Genomic DNA, 27,002 nt, shown 5'->3' with positions numbered 1-27,002 from the left:
GATTCCTATTTCTTCAGACTCTGAGAAGAGGCCAAAACACCCGGACACGCCCAGGGAACAGAGCAGACTCCCCACACCCACCATCACCCATGGTTTTGGCAGGGGGGATGTTTCCCTCGGCAGCCGCCGCCCACCGCCCAGCAGTGGCCCAGAGACGTCCCGGGGAGCCCGGCCCAGGCAGGGCGGGGTCCTGACACTGCTCTGGAGGGAAGCAGCTCCCGCCTGGGGACAGGCGAGACGCGAGGGCCCGCGGAAAAGCGCCCCGGCCCAGCCCCGGGAGCTGCGGCCTCGGCTTCACGGCGGGATCGCACCCTCTGCCCTCGGGTCCCTTCCAAAAGGCGCCCGTCTCGGGTGGCGAGGGAAGCCCCGGGGAGCGCGGAGAGGGCGGGGCAGAACCCTGGAGTTTCCGGGGGAGGACGGGCCTCTGCCGGGGTCCTGACCGCAGAAAGGGAACAAGCGGAGGAGCCCCGAGGGCGCCCCGGATGGGGCCCCGGGCATCCTGGCGCAAGGCTTTGGGAAGGGCCCGGGCCTCCAGGGCTGGACCCGAAACGGGCCCGCGAGGGCAGCCTCGGGAACTGGCCACGTCAGGGCGGCGCGCCCCAACCCTGTCCCAAGGGTCAGATTTGAGCCGGCGGCCTGGGCGCGGCCGCGCGGTGAGAAGCGAGGGAGGGAGCGGGCGCAGGAAGCCCAGGGAGGGCTGACTCATCCTCCAGCCGCCGCAGTGAGTCACCCGCAGACACTGCGGTCCCACAGAGCGGGCTCTGTCCCTCTGGGGTCCTTCCGGGAGCGCCCCTTCGCGGCCATACCCGGACGCGCAGCCCGGGTCCCCGGGGGCAGCTAGCCGAGCCTTATCCCGGTGGCGAGGTCTCTGCAGAACTTCTCCGGGACCTCTCCACCCTCTGAGCTCTGGCAAGATGTGGCCATTAGGGAATTTAAACGCATAATGTGTGGGGTTCATTGTATTTTTCCTGTTTTCTGGTAGATATGAACATTTTTTAAGTGAAAAGTTGGAGAGGGGGCCATCCCAGTCTCAGTTTGAATGAGAGGATGGAGGAGGAACTTTAGGGAGAAGGAAGGAGGAACAAAGATTTCCTTACTAGTGGGTTTCCTCCTCCTCCTTCACTTCCAAGAAGCTATGCCATTAAGTGTGGGCACCCAGCCTGCTCACAGGTTCGGCCCAGGCTCATTTCAAGCCTGACCCCACCCAGGCACTGGAGTCCCAGCCGTTTCTCCTTCCCGGTGGAGCGGTGGAGCGTGATCCTGAGACAGCAGAGAATTCACTGGATGAACAGGAGATCCAACTAATGATGATAACTGACATTTACCCAGTGTCATGTGCCAGACACTAAGCCTTTTATGCATATTGTTTTTATTTAATGCCCACAACCACCCTGAGGGAGGTACATGCTATTACTGTGTCCATACTCAGGAAATGAAATGGAGACTTCAGTAATGGCATAATGAGCATTTGTATTGCACTTAATTATTTAGGCAACACTTTCATTTAATTCCAGGACTGTTGGGGGAATGAGGGATTATGTCCTGCTTGACAGATCAGCTACCAGGAAAAGCAAATATTTTCTCAACTTCTCACAGTCCCTGGGCTCAGATACCTCCTCTTGACTTCTTTCCATCTCCCTCCACTGCCACTCCACGTCTCCCCTCTCTCCAGCAACTAAAGTGACTCACTATTAACTCACTGAACATCCAGATTCTAGCATCTCTGAGTAATTAACTTCCTTCTGATAACTGTTGATCAAGAACAAATCTAAACAGATCTCCCTGCCAAGAAGCTACCATGGAGGCAGAGATTTCTTCTCCATTTTGTTTTTTCTGTGTCTCCAGTGCCTAGAAGAGTTAGTCTTGGAGCTCAGGAGATTTGTGCTAGATGAATGAAATCTCTAGCCCAAAGAGGCCAGTTTCTATCAGCCCTCAAAGAGATTGGAAGATGGAAGAAGAAGGTTTAAGGATGGGTTCTGGTCCCAACCGCCCCCCTCAACAACAACAACAAAAGAAACTTCCTAGGGCAGCGTTAGTCGATAGTCTTCCTGCCTCATACTTGTCAGGGTTAGAGAATTCCTCTTCGAATCTAGCCTTCATCTTCCTCTCACATCTCCCACATATCTAGGGGCAGGAAGTGAGGATAATCCTCCTGGGTCCCCACAGCTACTTCAGGGAGTTATATTGTACCCACTAATCCCTGCCATTCCCCTACAAACATTTGAGAATCAAGACATCCAGCTCTGGCACTCTCTTCTCACTCTTGCAACATCTTTGGGCCTCTGATTTCCTGAAGACTCTGCTCCTTGCTATGACTGTTATTGATATTTTGGTACAGGGGATTGAACCCTAGGGGTACTGTTCCACTGAGTGATATCCCCAGTCCTTTTTGTTTATTTATTTATTTTTAATTTTGTGACAGGGTCTAAGTCACTGAGGTTGGCCTCAAACTTGGAATCCTCCTGCCTCAGTCTCCAGAGTCACTGGGATTACAGGTATGCACCACCACACTTGGCTACTTCTCTCATTATTCTAGGCAACTTCAACAGCCATGCGAGAGACCCTTCCATCACCCTGGCCCCTGTGTTCCTTGTCCTGTTCCTCTAGGATGACCACTTCTTCCGCTTCCCAGGCCTCCCACTGCCAGGACCACACCCTAGATCTTATCATTTTCCTGAAACTGCCTTATCTTCTCCAGCATAGGTGCCATCCTTTCACTCTGTGGCCACATGCTCAGGACAACCTATGAACCAGTGCTTTGGGAACATCCAATTCTGGTAACCAGTCACCTTTCTCTGGCTTCTCTCTTTATCCAGCAGAGTCTATGGATCCTCATTAGAGCCACTTCTCTACAAAAGTCCCCAGTTCCCTTCCCTGGCTCTATCATACACCCCTAACAGAACCTCAGTCCCCAGATGAACTACTCCAGGCTGCACCAATAAAAATAAGCACAGCTGGAAGAAACATAACCAGCCAGATGAGGGTGCTATAATCTGTTTACCACCTGTGAGTTGGATCCATGTCACTGTAATAAAAGACCAAAGATCTTTAACTTATAAAAAGAAAATGATGGTTTGGGCTCCATTTTGAAGGTTCTAGTCCACGATGTATTGGCCCTGTTGTTCTGAGCCTCTGGTGAAGCAGCATATTGTGGCAGGGGCATGTGACAGAGTACAACCACTCACCTCATTTTCAGCAAGAAAAAGAAAAAGAGAACTACTCCAGGGTCCCGCCATCCTCTTTGGGTGCATTCCCTCAATGACCCAAGGGCCTCCCACAGGCCCCTCCTCTCAAAGGTTTCCACCACCACCATCACCCTGGGGACCAATCCTTACACACAGGCCTTGGGACATTTGACATGCTCCAATGGGCTCCTAATGGCCACCAACTACCCTAAGGTTTTTTGTTTGTTTGTTTGTTTTTTGGTTTGGAGGTTTTGTTTTGTTGGTGCCTGTCCAGGCACCTAAGATGTTTTCAAAGTACTTTCTCTCTCCCACTCTCCTCAGTGGCTACCACATGTATTCTTCTCTATCCTGGAACTGTCCCTGGTCTCCTGCCCCGTCCTAAGTTTTGCCTGATAGGTTTTTATCTCCCTTCACTGAGAATGTAGATCCATCAGACAGGAGCTTTCTCAACTTTCTAGGACCAAATTCACCCACCTTCAGCAAGCCTGCTCCTTTTTATTAACCAGATGCCACAAGAAGGATCCATCTTTCTGAAGTCAGTGGCTCACAGGTGCTCAGAGTATCTTGTCCTCCCACTTGTTCCCCAGCTGTCCCCTCTCCTAACTGTATGTTCATTCTCTTTCCACCAGATCATTCCCTTCAGCATCAGAACAATCTGATACCACATGCATTTTTTTTTCCATGCTGGAGAAGGAACCCAGGCCCTCAAGCATACTAAACTCATGTTCTACAACTGAGCCACATCCCCAGCCCTTTTAAAATTTTATCTTGAGATAGGGTCTTGCCGAGTTGCCCAGGCTGGCCTTGAACTTGCGATCTTCCTACCTCAGGCTCCCAAGTTGCTGAAATTACAGGTGTGTGCCACCATGATTAGCTCCCACATGCATTATAAAATTTAGCCAAAACAACCACCAAAAGCCCCTGCCCTTCCCCTTATCCCCTTGCTCAGACTGCCTATTTCCTACTGTTTATCAGAATCCAACCTCTTTTTAAAATAATAATAATAATGTATATACTGAAGGTGTACTACACAATGAGATAGGACACATATAAGTACTAAAAATGTTACTATAGTGAAGCAAATTCACACAGCCATCATCTTATATGGTTACCTTTTCCCTCATTTTTGTGGCAAGAGCAGCTAAAATCTACTCACTTTCCCTGAGCCTGTGCATAGCACAGTTTTATTACCTGTAGTTGTGTCTGTGCACATGAGATCTCTAGACTTGTTCGTCCTATGTGTCTGTCACTTTGTATCCTCTGACCTACATCTCCTAGTTTCCTCCTCCCCAGTCCCTGCCCTGCCCCCTGGTAACCTCTGTTTTTTTCTGTTTATCTGTTTATATAAGTGGGATGATCCAATATTCTTCTTTATGTGTCCGCCTCATCTCACTTCACAAACTGTCTCCAGGCTCGTCCATGTTATGGCAATGACGAGATCGCATTCTTTTCTAGGGCTAAATGATATTCCTTGCTTGTATGAACCAGTTTCTTTATCTATTTGCCTATCAGTGGACACTTTGGTGACTTCCATATCTTGGCTATTGTGATAATGCTGCAATGAACATAGGAGTGCAGGTGTCTTTAGGAGGTGCTGGCTTTATTTCCTTTGACTATGAGGGATGAGGGATTTGAGGTCACATGGCAGTTTTGTTTTTAATTTCTTTATAAAATTCCACAGTTTTTCACAAAGAGTATATCAATTTTTGTTTCTACCAACAGTGTGTGAGTTCCGTTTTCTCTACACCCTTGTTTTTTTAATCTCCCCCCCACCCCCAGTGCTGGGGATGGAACCCAGGGCCTTATACATGCTAGGCAAGTGCTCTACCACTGAAATATACCTCAGTGTGTTTTTTTTTGTAATAGCCATCATAAAGACTATCAGGTGGTATCTCAAAACTTTTTTTTTTTTTTTTTTTTAGTACTAGGTATTGAATCCATGACCTCATGCATGCCAGGCAAGCACTCTTCCTCTCAGCTCCCTCCCCAGCCCTTTTTGTTTTTTATTTTGAAGTGGAGTCTCACTAGGTGGCCTCAAATTTGTAATCCTCCTACTTCTGCCTCCTGAGTAACTGTGATGATAGGTATGTGCCACTGTCCCTGGTTAATAGTGATTTATTTTTCCCTGATGATCAATGACGTTGAAAGCCTTTTCAAATGGCTATTTTCATGTCTTTATTGAATAAATGTGTTAAGACACTGGGTTCAAGAGTAGTTGAGATGCCATGGTTCAGGAAGCTGCCAGGAGGATTGTGAGTTCAAAGCCAGCCTCAGCAACTTAGTAAAGCCCTAAGCAACTTAGCAAGATCCTGTCTCTAAATAAAATACAAAAAAGGGCTGAGGATGTGGCTCAGTGGTTAAGTGCCCCTGAGTTCAATCCCAAGTACAAAAAAAAAAAAAAAAAAGAATAGTTGAGATGGTAAATTTTGTTGTTTTTATTGTCACGGTTAAAAAAGAAAAATGTAAATATGTTTATTGCATCTTTTTTCCTTGCTTTGAATCCACGATGACTTTCCATTTCACTTAGAATAAATCTGAATTCCTTACTAGTTAGAAAGCCCTGCTGACCTTTGCTCCTCCTCTCCACCACCTGAGTGGCCTCCCAGAGTCACAGGCAGGAAGCTCCTCCTCTCGTGGAAGGCTCCATCTGCAGCTCTTCCATGGCAGACTCCTCATCCTTATGCTGAGTTCACATGTGATTTCCTCAGATAGGCCTCCCCTGGCCAGCCTGTTGGTAGTTTCCCCATTTGTTTATGCTGCTGCCTGTTTATCTCCTCAAAGCTTTTTTCTCAATTTACACTTAGGCACTTACTTGTTTATTGTTCATCTCCTACTAACATGTCCACCATCACCTCCGATGCTAAGCTCATAAGAGCGGGAAGAAAGGCTGTTTTGCTCACCACTCAATCCCTACCACCCAAGACAGGGCTTGGACACACCCTCAGTACCCCTCATATCTTTGTTGATGAGCAAATAAGTCTCTCTCCCTTTTTTCTCGGTATAGCAATAACACAGTGCAAGTCAGACATCTCTGGAATGGAACCCTACTTCCAGCTTGTGGCCCAGAGCTCTTCCTCAGTGAAATGGGATACCTTGCAAGGGAGGGTGAGTATTACATTAAATTACATGTATAAAGTGCTTGCCACTTGATAGTGTATTGGTATTTAACATTATTGTGTTCTACATTTGCAAAGGACTATCATTGCTTAGGCAATAATTCTTGACACTTGGGAGGAGGAGTGTTACATATCCTTTTGAGAATTTGATTTAAATCTCACTCCGGACCAAAAATAAAATGCACCTAATTAACATATTTTATATATAAATTCCTGATGTTGACTAAACATCAGAAGTTATGGTTACTAGGTTAAGAACCCTGAATATGAAGAGAGAAACACAAGTGATATGGTTAAAAAGCTGAGGGGATGCCAGGCAAAGTGGCCCATGCCTGTAATTTTGTTTTCCAGGGAGGCAGAGGTAAGAGGATCACAAGTTTGAGGTCAACCTGGGCAACTGAGTAAGAGCCTATCTCAAAATAAAACATCAAAAGGGTGGTAGAATGCTTGCCTAGCACGCATGAGGCCCTGGGTTCAATTCCCAATACAGAAAAAAAAAAAAGTTGTTAAAAGGAAATAGCTGAAAAGATGGTTAGCAGAATGACTTGGGAGTAAGTCTCTAGATCCACGAGAACCAATACTGGCATCCCTAGTTCCACAGTGCCCTCTAGTGGTGAGCTACTGCACAGAACTCCTCGGCCAGAGGTGGAAATGTAGACCTCAGAAAACAGCTCTGAGTTCATTCTGAATACCCCTCAATACTTCAGATGGCTTCTTTCCACCCATATTTCCTTCCACCACCTGTGCAACAGCTCATCTCTTAGGAATTTAATATCCCTTGGAGCATTGAAATGTTTATTTAGTGAGGCCCAAGAATAGTTTAATCAATGGTCCTTAAGTAGACTAGTAGTTTCAGGGGAAACAATGAAAAAATAATTGTTTCCCTACTTTTCACACATTTAAATATGACACTGATTATGGTGACCACTAAAATATTTTTGTGCCCTTAATAATTATTACACTCTTAGTAAATATTGCAACCTTAAAGAGTGCACACGGGTTCCCAGGGCTAATCTTATTTTCCCCTTATATGAAGATTATTGATCATGTTTTAAAATGTGTTTTATGCTTTCATACTGTTGTGCTATAATTACAAAAGTCATTAATGGCTCAAAGGTGCTTCAATGACTCATAAAAGTAGCAGTGACAATAATAATAATATAGGTGTGACAGCTCAGACGCTGTCATCCATTTAAACAGTAAGCAGGTTCTGTGGGAATATTAAATGTTTGCAATGTGCTGGGACAAAAGAAAGTGAAAGCATGATATTTTGCACAAGCAGCAAAGAGAGTCTGTCGATAGAAACTACTTCAAAGATTCTGGAAACTGGGTGTTGTTGCTTTTTCACCTCCTATCCCAATACATTGTGTGCTGTGAAATGTCAAATCATGACTCACATTCACCAAAGTTTTTGTCTTCTCATGCTCAGGAGCCCAATTTTTTTTTCTAGAATAAGCACAAAATAACATTGTCCCAGAATACAATCTTAATATTGTGGGAAACATAAAGATATCAAGAATATAGCAAATTACTCAAAGTTGCCCTCAGTCCTACAAGTACAACCACTGGATGACAAAGAAGCTGGACAAACCAGCTGCAATGTAATGACATAAATACTCAGAAACAGTTTCACCAAATGCCACTGTTGGATGCCACATAACAACAGAAAACAATGTGCAACAGCAGTCACCATCAAATGTGTGTGCTGGTATATGGCTCTCCTAGTGGGTGGCTAAAATTCTGATGTAGTGACTGTGAAATAGGTGTCAAAATAGGAAGAGCAAAAAAAAAGAAAGAAAGAAAGAAAGAAAGAAAGAAAGAACTTAAATTATATCTTTTAAAAAAATGAAATGAGCATATACAAGGATAAAGAACTCAATGAATATGCGTTGTCTTTATCTCTAAAATGCCATATGAGGCCAGGCACAGTGGTACACAACTGTAATACCAGTGACTACGGAGGCTGAGGCAGGAGGATTGCAAGTTCAAGGCCAGCCTCAGCAACTTAGCAAGACTATCTTAAAACTAAAAAAAAAAAAAAAAAAATTTAAAAAGGACTGGAGATGCAGCTCAGTGGTGGAGCACCAATGGATTCAATCCCCAGTATCAAATAAATAAATAAATACCATAAGAGAAATATATTTTATTTATGAGGTTATTTTGTGAGTGAAAAAAAGGCACAGTAGAGTAGAATTAGAATAGATGATTCACTGACTCTGGGAACAATAAAATAGCTGAAATTATGATAAAAGAAAAAATTATGCTTCAATTTTTCCCTCTGAAAACTGAGAATGATTATAATAGTAAAAATAATACCTGTTTCATACAGCTGTGGTAAAGATCAGGGAAGACGTACATGTGAATTGCTTAGGACAATGTGTCATATAAAAGTATTCAATAAAATCTGGCCATTATTATTACCATGATCATTGGAATGCCAGTTTGAACACTATTTAATTCACAGAGAACCACCAACAGTCATCAACATGCTCCTGAACTCAACTTAGTGTTGAAGGAAATTTAAAAAAAATTTCACCCTAATTCAAATTGCAGTCGCTAAGGAAACATTCTTTTCAATGTATTCAGGTAGAAACAGGCAGCCAGCAAAAAAAACTGCTGCTTCTCTCCTGTGGTGAAATACACTGACTCTAGAGGGCAAAGGTGCTCTGGGGAATGTTGTTGTGTTCTGTTCGGCATTTTTATTGAGGTATAATTCACATAATATAAAATGCACATTTTAAAGTGCATTGAGTAGCTTTTGGCACAGTTGCTGGGCTGTGAAACCAACAGGACTATCTCCTTCCTGAATGTTTCTATCACCCCAAAAGGAAACCCCATACTTAAAGTGGCTGTCTGTCCTACTTCCCTCCTTTCCCCCAGCCCCTGGAAACTGCTCATCATTTTCTCTCTCTATGGGTTTGCCTATTTGGGACATTTTATATAAATGGAGTCCTATAATATGTGGCCTTTTGTGTATGTCTTTTTCACTTCTGATGTTTTTCAAGGTTCATCCATGATATAAGATGTGCCAGAACTTCATCCCTTTTTATGGCTGAACAAACTTCATTGTACAGATATTTCATGTTTTGTTTACCTTTTCATCATTTGATGGACATGTGCATCGTTTCTACTTTGGGGTATTATGAGTAATGCTGCTATGAACATCCATGCGCAAGTTTTTCTATGCACGTTTTCAGTTCTCTCATATAGCAACAAGTAGAATTGCTGGGTCATGTGGTGAGTCTATTTTTAACTGTTTGAGGAACTGCCAAATTATTTTTCATAGTAGCTGAGCCATTTTGTCTTCCCACCACCAGTGCATGAGAGTTCCAATTTCCCTACGTTCTCACCAACACTTGTTTTCCTTTCATTATTATACATTATTATATATTACATAGCTATCCTGGTTGTGTGAATAGCTCATTGTGGTTTTGATTTGTATTTCTTAATAGCTGATGATCTTAATAATCTTGTTCATATATTTATTTATTAGCATTTCTATATCTTCTTTGGAGAAATGTCTGTTCAGATATTTTCCCCATTTTTAAAATTGAGTTAATGATTGTGATAGTTCTTTATACATTCTAGATACCAAACCTTTGTCAGATGAATAATTTGCAAGTATTTTTCCCTCTACTGGATTATTTTTCACTTTCTTATGGTTTTTAACCAACAAAAAAATTTAATTTTGTTGATGTCCAATTTATGTAGTTTTTCCTTGATTGCTTGTGCTTTGGTGTCGCATCTAAGAGATGTTTAACTAAATGAGAGACACATCAATCTTCTCATATATGTTCTAAGAGTTTTATAGTTTTGCTCTTATATTTAGATGTGTGATCTAATTTTAAGTTAAATTTTCATTTGATTTTATATAAGATAGGATTCCAATTCATTCTTTTGCATACAGATATCCAGTCCCAGCATCATTTGCTGAAAGGTTTTATTTCCCTCATTGAATGTTCTGGCAAGATTGTCAAAAGTCAATGACCAGGATGTATGGGTTGATTTCTGGACTCTGGATTCTATTCCAGAGTCTAGGTGTTTATTCTTATGCCAGTAGAATGAGTCTTGATTTGGGTCACTTTGTAGGAAGTTTTGAGCTTCAGGAAGTGTGACTCCTCTGACTCTGTTCTTTTTCAAAATGATTTCTGTTATTCTGGGTCCCTTACAATTCTATATGAATTGGGGGGTTAACTTATCCAATTATGGGAGAGAAAAGCAGTCTTGATAGGGGTTTCATTGAAGCTGTAGACCCATCTTAACAATACGGAGTTCTCCAGACAATAAATAGAGAATGTCCTTTGATTTATTCAGACTTTCTTTAATTTCTTTCAACAAAAGTTTCCAGTGTACAAGTCCTACACTGCTTTGGTTAAATTTCTTCCTAAGTATTTTATTCTCGTGTGTGTGTGTGTGTGTGTGTACGGGCCTCGGGATGGAATCCAGGACTTTGTGCATGCTAGGCCAGTGCAATATCACTCAGCTGCATCCCCAGCCCCCTAGGTATTTTTTATTTTTGATACAATCCTAAACAGAATTATGTTCTTAATTCTATTTTGTATTGTTCGTTGTTAATGTACAGAAATGCAACATGTTTTGTATATTGATTTTGTATTCTGTACCTTTAATGAACTTGTTTCTTGAATCATTTTTTAAAGATTGGGGTTTATAACATAAGATCCTGTCATCTGCAATCAGAATTAGTTTTACTTCTTCCTTTCCATCCCATCAGTTTTTTGAAATATGGGGTGACCCTTCATGATATGAATAATACTAATTTAAAAGCATTTGATTGCCAATGCTTTGCTCAAGTAATATATCTTAGTGATGTATCAGAACCTATCACTCAGGACAAAAAATTTCACTTTTTTTTGTTTGTGTGTGTGTGTGTGTGTGTGTGGAGCTGGATTGAGCCTTGGGCCTTATGTGTGCCAAGCACACACACTACCACTGAGTTACATTCCCTAGCCCAAAATTTCACAATATTACATTGGTATCAATATTTTTTAAAGCTAGAACTCTGGACCAGATGCATCATCAAAGTTTTATTATTTCCCAACATTTGAGTTTTTCCTTCATGATATGGATAATTCACTACAATAACACACACACACACTCTCTCTCTCTCTCTCTCTCTCTCACACACACACACACACACACACACTCACACACACACACACTTAGAAAATTCTACATTAGAGTACAAAGGAGTATTTTCCTATGAGGCTAAAGGTTGGATAAGGAATCCACCTCTAAGATTCCACCTCTCAGATTGAAAGAATCAGTCTTGGACTGGGGATGTGGTTCAGTGGTGACTTGCTTGCCTAGCATTTGTGAGGTTCTGGGTTTGGTCTGAGCACCAAAAGAAAAAATAAAATAAAATAAGGTCAGTCTTCCAACTGTTGAGCATACTGTGCTTACAGACTTAGGCCTTGGTGGTTTGGCTGACCATCTTCCCTTAGAATGTTTTTCACGATTCTAAGTTCAAGTGTCATCTGCTTATCCAGAACATCTGGACAGCCACAAAACACTTGATGCCAGTCCCAGTCTTACGACTATGAGTTAAGTTGAACTCTGCCTTTCTCTCCACCTCTAGGATGAGGGGCCAGAGCTATCTGTTGTCAAACTATCTGACATCAAGATGAATATAAATGCTCTAGAGAAAATTACAAATAATATCCTTCTCATTGATTTATGAGAGCCATTGTTACTATTTTCTTAATGTTTTAATACATTATTTTAAAACTTGTGACAATTTTATAAATTAACCAAACTGTTGAGAATGTGTGTACTAGACACCCATTCCCCACACTGATACCCACCCCCAGCCCTTTAAAAAAAATTTTTTTTATTTTTTTTATTTTGAGACAAGGTCTCACTAAGTTGACAAGGCTGGCTTTGAACTTGCAATCCTCCTGCTTCACCCTCCCAAGTCACTGGAATTATAGGCATGTGCCACCATGCCTGTCCTAGACACTCATTTAAATGATCAAAGACAAGGTTTGGGGTGTAGCTCAGCAGTACCAGATGCAACCTCTGATACAGCAATAAACAAACTACTTATACTAAATCACCAAATTGGAAGGGCACTAAAATACACACCTGAAGGTTTTAGGCCTATTTTTGATCTTGGCTAAATAAAGTTAAGCAACTTTTGTAAGTCTGAGTTCACACTTTGTAGAGTGGGATTTGTTGTTGTTGTTCTTTGCAGTAGTAGGGATTGAACCCAGGGCCTCATGCGTGTTAGACAAGCACTCTACCACTGAGTTCTTGGTTTGACATTTCTTGCCCTGGCTATCTCACAGTGTTCTGCAAAAAAGCAAATGAGAAAATGTCATAGGTTACAGTGCTTTGTAATCTGTAAGATATTGTGCACAAGTATGAGGTATAGCAGTCTTTTAAAAATCCATCTGCCCCTTTGGCTTCCCTTTCTTTTGGTTCCTTTGTGTCTGCACCAGCTGTGGAACATCCTGGTTCTGACCTGTTTCTGCCTCAGCTTTGGGAAACAGAACTCTCCTTGTTCCTGGTGAAGAAAGTGGCCAGGTTTCCCAAATCTTGCAGTAAGCTTTCTGTTCTGGAAGTTCTCTGTCTCTCTCCCATCTCTGGGGTTCCTTCCCTAACTGGGTAGAGGGAACAGAGCTTCTGTTCAGCTACCTCCAGCACAGTTAGCCCTGGCTGCAGAGATCAGCCCTTTAATCCTGCTCAGCTCCTTGTCTCAGCTTCCCTCTCATTCCATCCCAAGGAAAACTAGGCCTGAGATTCCAGAGCTAGACACTCTCCCTTCCCCTCAACACCCTTCAGGAAGCTAGGAAGCTTTGCTAGGTTCAGAGCCAGAAAAGGGAGAAGACACCCCCACCCTGCAGACCCAACCCTTTTAGGAATGGATTTATGCTTCATTGTTGGTGGGAACCATAGAAACCACAGGTGACTGTGAGTCAGAGGGTAGTAAACAGGATTCTTTACTAACAGAAGTTGCCTGGAGCCACTCTGGGAGGGGAGAGCCCTGGATTTGTTGTTTTGGCCTCTGAGAAACTCCCGGCATCCCAGAGCTCCCAGACTGTAATATTAGCTTATGACAAAAGGCACGCATAAATCCTTCTGGGCTTCCTTCTTGAAGGTCCCTGGAACTCCTGCATTCCTCCATCCTGAGCTCCCTCATTTCCAGTCCAACTCACCATGCTGTCTTTGGCACATTCTGTCTGTCTCTCTCCCGCTCTCTCTCCCACTCTTTCTCTCTCTCTCCTCACTTTGGGGTACTAGGTGTCAGATCGGTGGCTGTGTCTTAGGACAAAACAGCCCACAGCAAACATCAATCAGGTGCCTATGGAAACGCCTGTCAATCAGCGGGCTCTCCTGACCAATCCTGGAGTTCAGCCAGCTCCCGCCCCCCCACCAACTCCAGCTGGACAAGGGACTCTAAAAACACCTTTTCCTGTCCCAAGCCCTTCCCTTCCTTCCTTAAGCCCCATAAAATTCCAGTCCAGTGGAGCTCCCATGCTGTTTCTCCTCAGACCCTCCCCTGTCCGTTCTGTGGGTCTGATAGAGTTCCCCCTGGGAGTGAGTCTCAAATAAAGCCTCATTTGGCGGTGTTTTTAAATCTGCCTCCTTTGGTCGCCGCCCCTTGCCTGATCTCACACTAGGAATCAAACCCAGGGCCTGGTGCATGCTAAGGAAACATTCTACCACCGAGCCCCTATTTTAATTTTATTTTGAGACAGGACCCCACAAAGATGCCCAGGCTGCCCTCCAATTTGCAATTCTCCCTCAGCCTCTTGACTAGCTGGGAGGACAGAGACATACCACTGCACCTAGATGTTACTTTGTTCTTGATTTTCCTACTTGAGCCTCCCACTCCCTGAAATTCTCCACCTTTTCTTTAAGAAGATCAGATTTAGTCATCCTCTCAATCTTGGCTTACATGTTAGGATTTTCCCCGACCCTTGGAAGCAGGGATCTAACTTCTTCCACACAAAGTCTGGAAGTACAGACACTATAAATAGAGCTCCCAGAGTTCCAGGATCCTCCCCATCCTGTTGTCCTGAGGGTGAGCTCCTCAGCTGCATGGTCCAGGATGGCGGGAGCAGTCTAAGCAGCAGGATGGAGAATGAAAAGTGGAACGTATGCCAACTAATGGCTTCAGCTGGCTCCCTTATAAACATCTACCAAGGAGTGCTCAGACACAGTTTGAAGGCAATCAGTTTTCACCAATTCTAATTCCCTGTCACCTCCTTTCTAAAATATTCCTTGCCCATAGTCCAAGCATCTGACAGTTCTCTCATCTCACCTGCCATTTTCTCCCTCTTGTGGTACTGGGGATTGAACCCGGGGATACTCTACCACTGGGCTACACCACCGGCTCTTTTTATTTTTTTATTTTGAGACAGGGTCTTGCTAAATTGCCCAGAGTGGCCTCAAACTTGGGATCCTCCTGCCTTAGCCTCCCAAGTACTGGGATTACAAGTGTGGGCCACTATACCAGGCCCACCTGCCTTTTGACAGGAGTCACCCCTCTGTCCCGTCATAAAAGAAAGATAGAGGGCTGGGTGCATCACTCAGTGATAGAACACTTGCCTAGTGTGTGTGAGGCCCTGAATTCCATCCTCAGCACCACAAATAAATGAATAAACAAAACTTCTTTACCAAGTGTGCTCAAGAGCCGGATAGTAGGAACTGTGCTCCAACACCACCAAGGACAGGCAATAGAGGGGCCTTGTCTACAGAAAATTTTAAAATAGTAATCAGTCCAAAAGCCAGCAATTCTAGTCAACTGAGGGTATAATATTCCTCCCTGAAAAAAAAATCTTTTGGCTTAAGAGAGATTTTTTGTATATTTTTTGTGGTGCTGGGGATCAAACCCAGGGTCTCGTACATGCTTAGGCAAGAACTTTCCCCCAAGCTACATCCCTTGCCCTGCTCTAAATTCTAAATCAAAACAAGTGAAGTGTGACCATTGAGTTTCAATAATATATGTTCTTCAAATTAGTAGTTTTAATAATTTGGCCTTTAAAAAAACATGTTTGACACAGAATTTAATTCTGCATACAGATTATTTTGGGGAGTAAGGATTGAAACCAGGGGCCTGTTGCACCAAGTTACATCTCCAGCCCTTTTTATCATTTTTATTTTGAGATAGGTATTGCTGAATGGCTGAGACTGCGCTCAAAGTTGCAATCCTCCTGCCTTAGCCTCTCCAATAGTTGGCATTATAATTATGCACCACTATGCTTGGCCAGAAAATTTAATTCTTAAGTAATATGTTGGGACACTGCCACCCTCAGACTCAACTACATGTGCTCTTTTCTGTAGTAAATTTCTACAGTTTCCTTCTTCCTGAATTATTTCAGCTCTCTTCTGCTCAGTCTATAACTGCAGGCTGTGGAACTGGGTCTTTCTGTATCTCAGTAGTGGACTCAAAGGAAATAATGAGAGTATTGGGGCTGCAGAGGCAAAGGAGAGCACACACTGTCCATGAATGCTCTGTGCCAGCTGGAGGTTCTGCCAGCAAGAGGGCCATCACCAAGCTTGAAGCACCCACCCAGCCTCACACTTTTGGTAACTATGAGCCAAAGTAAACCTCTTTCCTCTATGAAGTTAATCTGCCTCAGGTATTTCATTATAGTAATAAAAAAATTAAAGTGCAGACATTAAAAATGTTTTAAAAAGATAATAAACTCAATAAAATAACTTGAGCTATTGGCTTCCGTCTACTTAAACTTTTTAATTGTGTTTCAAGCTTAAAACAGTGAAAAGGAAAGCAAATTTACAAGCTCCAATATTTTTGTTTGGTAAGAATCAACATAAAATACAATCTGTGTGCATGTATGTGCGTGTGTATGTTTGTGTGTGTGTATGTGGTACCAGGGATTGAACCCAAGGGCACTTAACCACTGAGCCACATCCCCAGCCCCCCCCCCTTTTTTTCCTAATCTAGAAACAGGGTCTTGCTGAGTTGACTGGGGCTTCACAGAGTTGCTGAGGCCGGCTCTGAATTTCTGATCCTCCTACCTGAGTTTAGGATTACAGGCATATGCCACCACGTCCAGCAAAATACAATCATTGTAATTCATCATTATTGCTGCAAGTAATTTTGTTTAATAGAAGAGGGGAAGTTAAAAAATAATCCATACCAGGGCTGGGGATGTGGCTCAAGCGGTAGCACGCTTGCTTGGCATGCGTGCGGCCCGGGTTCGATCCTCAGCACCACATACAAACAAAGATGTTGTGTCCGCCAAAAACTAAAAAAAAAATAAATATTAAAAAATAATCCATACCATGTGAAATGCTTTAGATATACCTGAACCTCTCACCTCTCCAGAATTTTTTTTAAATATTTTTTTAGTTGTAGATGGACACAATATCTTTATTTTATTTTATTTATTTATTTTTTTATGTGGTGCTAAGGATCGAACCCAGTGCCTCACACATGCGAGGCAAGCACTCAACCACTGAACTATAACCCCAGCCCCATCTCTCCTGAATTTTAACATATAATGTTTTCAGTGCCAAAGCTTCATGGGTCCCCCCCCCCAAAAAAAAAAAACACACTTCAAAATATGGATTTTGATGCATCTTCTTTTTAACCAAATCACCAAAATCCTGTGGTAGGTCTTTGTGTCTTCTCTACCATGTATACATTTTTTGTTAAAGGCAAAACATGGAATTACAAAGAAGAAATTTTGGCCCATATTGGAATGTTCTGGATTCAGACAGAGTAGAACAGCAGCAGGGATGATGGTGTTAATTTCTATGCTCCTGAAAATATCCAAGATTGCTTGAGTCCAGAGGGAGAGTCCCGTGAATGCAAAGCAATGAAATACTAAGGGTGATGGCCCCTTATCACATGCAGATGCAAGCTCATGGCAGAGCGCCATACGTTATCTACATCGTAAAAGTATGCATGATTCTTAAAAAGCTGGTCTGTGACAACATGCACTCTAAGACCTGGCACCGCAACTTCTCGGTGGTAGAAAACGCTCTGCCAGCACTTTCAGCCTCTGGTGTGGGGCTGATCTCTGCATATTTTGCATGACTTCAAGGAGGAGGAAGTGAAAAGTTTCATATTCACTTTCACCAGATGAATATTACATCTTGAAAAAAAAAAAGGAATACTTCATTGTTATATTTTGGTAGACACTTATTGAGACTTACAGGAACATCTTCATTAACTTTTGCCCCCAAAGTATTTAGGTAATTAAAAATTAACTTCTTTTTTTTGTTTGTTTATTTTAGGTGCCTATTTGCAGCCTGTTGTCATGTATCAATCACTTCTCTGCTCATTTATTTATTCCTATCACATGTTATTAGGTCAACTTAAGACTGTGATGTGATTCTATTGTAAATAATGCATTTAACAATAATCTCTTCATGTATCAGTTAAAAATAAACACAGAAATGAATAAAGACAATAATAATACAACTTTTGTAAGCCTTCAAATTACTAGTGATGTATATTCTCTTTTTATTTATTTGTTTGCTTATTTATTTATTTATTTTGAGATGGAATCTCACTACATTCCCCAAGCTAATCTCAGACTCCTAGGCTCAAACTATCCTCCTGCCTCAATGCCCCAAATAGCTGAGATTTCAGACAGAATCTTCTCTTCTTCTAGGTGGGTGGATAGTGAAGATTAAACCCAGAGACACTTGACCTTTGGGCTACATCCCTCATCCTTTTATTTTATTTTATTTGTTTTGAGACAGGGAGTCACTAAGTTGCTGAGGCTGATCTCAAATTTGTGATCCTCCTTTTCTCAGGCTCACAAGTTGCTGAGATTACAGGTCTGCACCACCATGCCAAGCGAAGGGATTTCTCTATCGTTAATTTACACTAAATAGTTTTAAATAAATAATTATTTACTCACTGGTGTATTCTATTTCTATTATAGACATAAATTGTGCTCATAGTATATTATATAACATCCTAAGCACCTTATGATCTGAATTCCTTTAGTCCTTACTCTAATCATATTCGGTAAATACTATTATTATAAAGATTTTGAGGTACAGAGAGGTTAAATAATTTGTCCACAGGCACACAATCAGAGGCAGAACTTAGATCCAAATCAAAGCTGAGTTCACACATACACTAAATAATTGCATATGCTCCCTCTCCAAGAAAAAAAAAAATGTTAGCAGGTCAGGTCACAGCTCTGTCCATCTCATTGGGAAAGTATAGTCAGCCCTTTGTACCAGCAGTTTCCACATCTGAGAGTTCAACCAACTTCAGAATACATTAAAAAATAATAATAATAATAACCTGCATCTGTATTGAGCATGTACAGGTATTTTTGTTTGTTTGTTTGTTTTTTTGTTTTTGTCATTATCCCCTAAACAACATAAGGTAACAGCTATTTACAAAGCACTTACATTATGCTAGGTATTATAAGTAATCCAGAGATAATTTTAAATTTACAGAGGGAGACACATAGGTTATATGAAAGTACTATGCCATTCTACATGTGGGACTTGAGCATCCATGGATTTTTGGTATCTGTGAGGGTCCCAGAATCAATCCCCAGAGGATATCTAAGGAACACTGTATAATCCCAATAAGTTTTCTTTTTTAGGGTTTTTTTGTTTGTTTGTTTGTTTTTGTACTAGAGATTGAACGCAGGAGTACTTAACTATTCAGCCACATTCCAGTCCTTTTGAGACAGGTGCTCGCTAAATTGCTTAGGGCCTCACTAAGTTGCTGAGACTGGCCTCAAACTTATGATCCTCCTGCCTCAGCAGTTTTGGTCCACCATGAGCTTCTACCATGATTTACTACCTCACCACAGGCCCCAAAACAATAATCAGTCAATTATGAACCAAAATCTACAAAACTGAGAGTCAAAATAAACCTCACATCTTTATAAGTTGACTCTCTCAGATCTTTGTTATAGTGACAGAAAGCTGACAAACACACCTCCTCACGTGTTAGTTCCAGGACATCAAACTCCAAGATGGAAATAGGAATGAGAGGGATATATGTGGAAGTACTACTAAATCCAGTCCTATGATGGAAAATGAAGCAGGACCAGACAAATGGGAAGCAGCGAGATGATGTAATCATCACAAAAGCTTTGGCAGTTCACACAGGTGGCTCCAGAGTTAGGATGGCCTGCAGAATTACCTCAAGCCTGAACAAGGGGCCAGACATTTATACTTCTGCATCATCCAGCTTTTGGATGCAGGCTGCTCCAGGCTGCCTCAGATGAGGCAGCTCTTCAGCTGAAGTAATCACTGGGACAAGGGACACTTGAAACTGTCAACAATATCCACTGTGTCTCCATTTTACAGACAAGGAAGCTGAGGTACAAAGCAATTAAATACCTTTCCCAAAGTCACAGAGTTGGTAAATGGTTATATCCACTGTTTGTTGCAACATTAATGCTGCTCAGCAAACACCTGCAAAACCACTAAGGACAGATTATTAGTACAATTTTTAGTATTTGCTTGTGTGTGTTTGTGTGTGTGTGTGTGGTGCTGGGGATTGAACTCAAGGCTTTGCACATGATAAGTAAATGCTTTATCACTGGACTATATCCCCAGCCCTTTGGATTTTCTGTTTTGAGACGGGGTCTCCCTAAGTCCCCAAGGCTGGCCTTGAACTTGTGATCCTCCTACCTCAGACTCTCAAATCACTGGAATTACAGGTGTGCATCATCATATTAGCAAAGCATTTGCTTCTGCACATGAGTCTTTAAAGTGGCTAGGTCATTCTGCTGATTTAGTCCAGGATAGGCTGGTTTCAGCTGGCCTCATATATTTGTGACCCTGGATCAGCTTTGCTCTGCCTGGTCTCCAAAAGCCTCCTCTAGGATGACTTGGATCCCCAACATGGTTTCTTGCCTTGCTGAAGGCTACCCTGAGCTTCTTCCTTATGATGGTGGGAAGATTATGAGAGAGAAAATGAAAGCACACAAAACATTTTGAGCCTCGGAATTGGAAATGCTGCATTGCTACTTCTACCATATGCATGAGTCTAAGTCAGAGTTGATAGAGAAGGATGCTATCAAATGGCATATGTAGGGTCATGAAAATTTAGGGACAATCTAGTACAGTGATAGAGCCCAAATTCATGCTCCAGAGACCTCTGCCCTTTTTAAAAAATATTCTTTTAGTTGTAGATGGGCACAATATCTTTATTTTATTTATTTATTTTTATACTGAGGCTCAAACCCAGTGCCTCACGCGTGCAAGGCAAGTGTTCTACCACTGAGTGACAACCCCAGCCCCAAGAGACCCTTGCCCTTAAACATGGTCCACAGCCATTTCCCTATCAAATATTTTATCAGTATCTATTTCAAATCCTGGGCTGGGGATGTGGCTCAAGCGGTAGCGCGCTCGCCTGGCATGCGTGCGGCCCGGGTTCGATCCTCAGCACCACGTACAAACAAAGATGTTGTGTCCGCCAAGAACTAAAAAATAAATATTAAAATTCTCTCTCTCTCTCTCTCTCTCTCTCCCACTCTCTCACTCTTTCTTTAAAAAAAAATAAATAAAGGTATTGTATCCAACTACAACTAAAAAAATATATATTAAAAAAAAATCTTGGGGCTAGGGATGTGGCTCAAGCGGTAGCGCGCTCGCCTGGCATGCGTGCGGCCCGGGTTCGATCCTCAGCACCACATACCAACAAAGATGTTGTGTCCGCCGAGAACTAAAAAAAAAAAAATAAAAATAAAAAAAAAAGTAAAAAAAAAAAAAAAAGAAATATTTAAAAAAAAAAAAAAGAGAGAATAAGGATATAATTTTAAAGGCTACAAGACAGAAAAATCAGATTATCTATAAGGGACCAATTGGGATCTCAGCAGATTTTTCAACCCAGACTCTCAAAGCCAGGAGATCCTGGAAAAACATATACCAAGCTCTAAAAGATAATGGATGCCAACCAAGAATCTTATGTCCAGCAAAATTAAGTTTCAAATTTGATGATGAAATAAAAACCTTCCATGACAAACAAAAGCTAAAAGAATTTACAGCAAGAAAGCGTGCACTACAGAACATTCTTGGCAAAATATTCCATGAGGAGGAAATAAAAAACAACAATGAAAATCTGCAAGTGGAAGAACCACAATAAAGGAAAAGCCAACCAAAGGAGAAACCAAGTCAAGCTAAATACCAAAAATAAACAAAAATGACTGGTAATACAATTCATGTCCCTTCAACCCTTTTGGATAAATTTTTACACATAAAAATTTTAACTACAATATCATCTAATTCAGGTTTTTGTTTATTTTGTATTTTTTTAATATTTATTTTTTTAGTTATCGGCAGATACAACATCTTTGTTTGTATGTGGTGCTGAGGATTGAACCCGGGCCGCACGCATGCCAGGCGAGCTCGCTACCACTTGAGCCACATGCCCAACCCAATTTTGTATTTTTTGTTGTTGTTGTTCATTTATCTTCACAAAATCACACAAATATTTTCTTTAAAAGTTTTAGTATTTGGGGCTGGGATTGTGGCTCAGAGGTAGTGCGTTCACCTAGCACTCGTGAGGCACTGAATTCAATCCTCAGCACCACATAAAAATAAAATAAAGATATGTGTCCATCTATAACTAAAAAATAAATATTTTTTTAAAAAATTTTAGCATTTTATACATTATATTTTATATATAATTAATCTAGTATGTGTATATACATTGCCTGAGATATGAAATGAGGTATATTTTACTCTCTTAAAATCCATTATTCAAGATTCAAGGAGAAAAAGATCAATCAGAATAAAAATTGTTTAATAAGGTATTTTTAAAGATAAGGGCAAGGTTGAGGGAAACTAACAAATTTTGTGAAGCACCTTTCCTTCCATAAACTTGGAGAGGTAGGAGGTGAAAGAAGAGAGAGCCATTATGAAAAACTTGTAGGAAAAGGTGACCAACTGAAGTTACTCCCACCAAAAACACGTAGAAACCAACTCACAGTCTAATAGAGTCTTATAGGAAGGAATAAAACACCTTGCTCTACTTTTGGATATTCTAAGTTCATCTTTTGGTGTCCCTTTCTGATGGAACTCAATAAGAAACCACATAACAAGGGGACTTACATGAAGCCTACAACATATGTCTCACCAAAAGGTGAAAGATGGAGAAAGGAGCCAATATGGCAGCCATTGATTACATGAGGCTACTGAGTATTTGAAATGGATCTAGTCTGAATTGAGATGTGCTATATGTTAAAAGACATTAGATTCCAAAGAATTACTAGGACAAAGAAAATGAACATAAAATATCTTACTAATTACTAACAATTATTTTCTTTGCAAATTATGTTGGTAACCCATTGGGTTAAATGAAAATATATTAAAATTAATCTCTCTATTTGTTTAAAAGAAGAAGTAAAGGAGAACTAGGTAACATTCTGTATCTTCACTGTAGTACTGTATATCCATATTTATGTGTTGTCATTTTTATATTTGTGTTATCAAAATTCATATAACTATAAAACTAAATAGGACAAGTTGTACCATATATAAATTATCTCTCAACAAACAAAAAGAAATCTAGTTCATGAAGTGTTGGGCACATACTGATAAATAATGGCTACTATTATGATTCATTAAAATAACCAGCATCAAGCTGTTTCATAGTGGGGTAGGGAGGGGGAGCATGGGAGAAATAGACAAACTCTAGGTAGGACAAAGGGGTGGGAAGGGAAGGGAGAGGGCATGGGGTTAGAAATGGAGGTGGAATGTGATGGATATCATTATCCAAAGTATATGTATGAAGACACGAATGGTGTGAATATACTTTGTATACAACCAGAGATAAGAAAAATTGTGCTCTATATGTGTAATATGAATTATAATATATTCCGTTGTCATATATAACAAATCAGAATTTTTAAAAAAGGCCCTGGGTTCACTCCCCAACACCACACACACACAAACACCCCCCCCCCCCACCAACACACACATGTGAATGACTATAGAAGAAAGGAAATGGAGCTATGGAGGAGAAAAATCAGCAAGAGGGATCTGAAGGAAACAGAAGAGAGAGTGAGAGAGATTGGCATAGATGCTTTGAGAAGCCATATTTTGGGGAGAGGGAGAGATGTGCAAAGACGCTTATTAGGAAATGCTGCTATGTGGTGAGCTGCAGGACTCAGGCTCCAGGTCAACAGCTTTTTGGTTTTTTGGTTTTTTGCCCTCCACCCCTCCCTATCCCCCATACTAGGGATTGAACCTAGGGATGCTCCATCCCCAATTGTTTTTATTTTTTTATTTTGAACAGGGTCTTATAAATGGCCAACATCAGCTTCAAATTCATGATCCTCGTACCTCCGTCTTCCAAATACCTGGGGCTATAGCTGCATGCCACCCTGCTTGGCTAGCAACTTTTAGTAAAGACCAGCATTGCTTGTCAAGACTGGGAGTTATATTTCTATTTCTTTGAATGCTGAGATGACCTTTAGGGCCAAAGCAAGGCAATCAGCTTTATTTAGTTCCTTGCCATATGGCAGGCTTAGATACCAGAACTTTTTAATTTTCCACATTTAATAACTAAGATTGCCTGTTCAGGAGTAAGGCAAATTCAAGTTCAAATCCTGGCTTTTTCTCTTTGCTAACCTTGTAATCTTGAACATGTTATATAAGCTCTGAGCTTGTTTTCTCATCTGGTATGAGGATAATACCTATTTTTGTGAGGATTAAATGAAATAAAACATGCAAAGCATTTAATTATGCCTCAAATATGTTAACCACTTCATTTAAACGTTTGCTGTTATTATTATAATGATCCTAAAATGTAGGTATCATTATCTTCTTTTACATGTAAAAATGGAGACTTAGACAAGTCAAGTTTACCTGCCCCAAAAGACAGTATGAAGGGCTTCCTGGGTTGGGGATGTGATTCAATGGTAGAACACTTGCCTTAGCATGGGTTCCATTCCCAGCCCTGCAAAAAAGAAAAATAAAGAAGAAAAAAATAAACAAAAAGAAGAAAAAAAAATCAAAGGTATTCCCCAAAGCATGAGGAAATTAAGCTTCAGCTGGAAGCATCTGGGTCAGAGATGAGAGAGAACTTCCTGAAACTCAGGATTGTCAAATTAAATTAGAAATAATGGGTGGGACAAGGTGTGTCACAATGAGATGGCTCAGCATGGTCAGCCACACTGGCAAATGGGCCTCAAAATATATATGCCACAAGCCAGGGCTGGCTGTGACCCTGGACTAAGCCATAAGGGCCACAGAGCTGGCAGAAATTGACCATGGTGGAGAGGCAAGGGCTCTCCTAGCTTTGAAAACCTTTGCAAAGATTGACACCGAGCCTTAAACTGCCCAATCACATGTGTTTTTGAGGCACCCTTGGATTATAGAAACCTGAAGAGACCCAGTTCAGTTCAACCACACTCACCCATCAGGGCCATGTGAGTAAAGGCACAGACTCTAGGAGAAGCCAGCCTCCTTGGAAGACGTTGGGCAGAGGCATGGACCCTCTACTAAGAACATTAGTCAGCGTTCCTGCTGGGGAGGCTACATAGGCCTCCTCTAATCAGAAAAGGCCAGAGCTCAGGGCCTTGTCCACTCCCGTAACTCAAAACTAAAAGAAATCTAATTGCGTTTCCAGGGACATCATTAAGGAGGACTGTAGCTCCCAGGTGCAATGGGACAAAGACAGAAAGCCTTGACTTTCTGAGTCACCTCCAGAGACCTGGAAATGTGTTTGACATTCGTGAGGGCCTGAACCGTCTGGAATGAGAAAGAGGGGGGGAGCATTCCACAGGTCAGGGACTAGGTGTCATCACCTAAGTTTCACCTACTAAGGATCTGCTGGGGATCCCGAGGTACGCAGGCCCCACAGGTCTGGATCAGAGCCCACAAAGTTAAAAGCAGGAAAGCATGTGGTCAGAGCACAGACCTAGACATCAGACACACAACTCCAATCTGCATTGTGCCCTAGAGACCCCTGGCTCTTCCGCTCACCACAGCACCACTGACAAAGACCCCATGCTCTCATTGTGCCCCAGCTCCAACTCAATGCAAGGAAAACATCTTTACCCAAGACAGAGGAGCCCTCTCTCCCCCAAGAAGGACATGGCCAAGCCACTTTAGTGGCCTTTCTATGAGCAGCCATCATTCACAGACTTCTGCTTAGTCCAGCATTCCAGGAAATCACTACTCACCCATCAGTATTGGCCTGCAAGGTAAAATTTATAAGGTTTGTCCTAAGGGGTCAGGAGACTTCAGAAGAAGCATAAATGAATTGCTAAAGTGATAGTAATGTGCCAGGAATGCCAAACTGAACTTATGGAAATTTTTCAATATTAAAAAAAAAGAAAGGAGTGCTTGGCTCCTTTTAATATGCTCTAGCCCAATGTCTTTTCTCATGCTGTTCTCTCCTCCGAAAATGCCTTTCCTGCCTTCTCTGCCCAGCAGACTCCTACTCCTCTCTGCAGTTCCAGGACAAAGTTTACCTCCTCCAGGAAGCCTTCCCTGCTTCCTCCAAAGTGTCTTTATAGCTCCTGGTTCATTCCTCCTACGTCTACCTTATAAATCAATATCCTGTTCACCCATCTATTTTCCCATGAGTCTGCAATCCTCTACAGGTCTGGAACTGTCTCTTACTCATCTCTAGATTCCTATAACTTATATAGGTCAACAGGTAGAAGGAAGGGAGAGAAGAAGGAAAAGAGAGCCCCTGTTTTGGTCTAAGCACTGGCAGCTAGTGGCCTGGCCTCTTGGTATGTATTTGCCTCATGTGACCTGGTGTCTCCAGCTCGAGTCTGCAGTTGATCAGGGAGGACACCCCCTATGTTGAGTGCCTTCTAGTATCTCATTAACTCAGATGGCCCCTGTCTCTGCCCCAAGAGGTGTTGGCTGGGCAGAGCTCAAGGCTCAAGTGAGCTTCCTGACAGTGAACCCCCCTGAAAACTCCACTCCATGCCAATCCCAGAAAATTATCCTCAGGCTGCTATTGGACAAAAGCATTTGATCCTCAGAGCTCCAACCCTGGACAGATAGATACTTTCTCATCAACTTTGGGGGTCAGTCTAGGTGCCTGGTAGGGGATAGCTGCCTTAGAGGAGAAACTGAGACATGAAGAAGGGTATGGTTCAAGCTAGAGATGTGAGGAAAGTCTAAGGCAACCAGGGAGAAAAAACAGGTGCCCGCGTAGTCTGCTTTGCTCCCAGGACCAGCCCTCCTCTGCACAAGCCAAGCATCCAACCTCCTGACTCTCAGTTGAATAGGGCTCATTCAGCTTCCTGAGCCAGCTTCCTCTCTCAGCCCATCATGGAAGTTTTTTCTCCATAGCACAGAAGAGGCTATGAAAAATGGAGGTTGTGAGAGGGACAATCAGACAAGGCCAGAATAGGAAGGGCGGAACATCAGGCCCTGCCTTCCAGCCCACACACCTGTGCCTGCCACACCTTGGCTTCTAGACTCCAGCTTTCCCTGGGAACTTCTCCTCCCAGGGAGGCTGAAGATAGGTCCTGGGGCACTGTTGGGTGGAGACTGGACTTCAGCCTTGAGGGAAGGGAAAGGGTTAATTCTTCCTAGGTGCACTGGGCCAGCCTCACCAGCTCACCCCAGAGCATTGTAAGCCCAGGCTTGCCTCTGGTGTCCCTCTCAATTTCAATTTCCCTCTTGCTCCTCCTTCTACCTCCTTTTGGGAGAGTGGGAAGAGAGGCTAGGAGCCCTTGGCACCGGCCGTCTCTGGGGTGTCATTTAATACTGCCAGTAATCACCACCTTTTAGTCCATTAACTCTCTCTCCC

The 27,002-nt window shown here is 42.1% G+C and overlaps 1 long non-coding RNA gene across 2 annotated transcripts; it reads left to right on the top strand.

Moving 5' to 3' along the window:
- The first annotated feature begins 400 nt into the window (after nucleotides 1-400).
- LOC113192987 (uncharacterized) lies at nucleotides 401-17,692 on the top strand. 2 transcript variants are annotated; one of them, XR_003302086.2, is made up of 6 exons: nucleotides 401-721; nucleotides 2,423-2,495; nucleotides 6,190-6,290; nucleotides 15,646-15,853; nucleotides 16,035-16,086; nucleotides 17,531-17,692. It is a non-coding gene; the product is annotated as an uncharacterized LOC113192987 (long non-coding RNA). The 2 variants fall into 2 exon arrangements; XR_003302087.2 differs by lacking the exon at nucleotides 16,035-16,086.
- The last annotated feature ends 9,310 nt before the right edge of the window (nucleotides 17,693-27,002 follow it).

The sequence above is a fragment of the Urocitellus parryii genome, chromosome 5, assembly GCF_045843805.1.
Source record: "Urocitellus parryii isolate mUroPar1 chromosome 5, mUroPar1.hap1, whole genome shotgun sequence".
NCBI classification, from domain to species: domain Eukaryota; kingdom Metazoa; phylum Chordata; class Mammalia; order Rodentia; family Sciuridae; genus Urocitellus; species Urocitellus parryii.
Note: the sequence above shows the minus strand (reverse complement) of the source record. Positions and strands in the feature narration are given on the sequence as shown.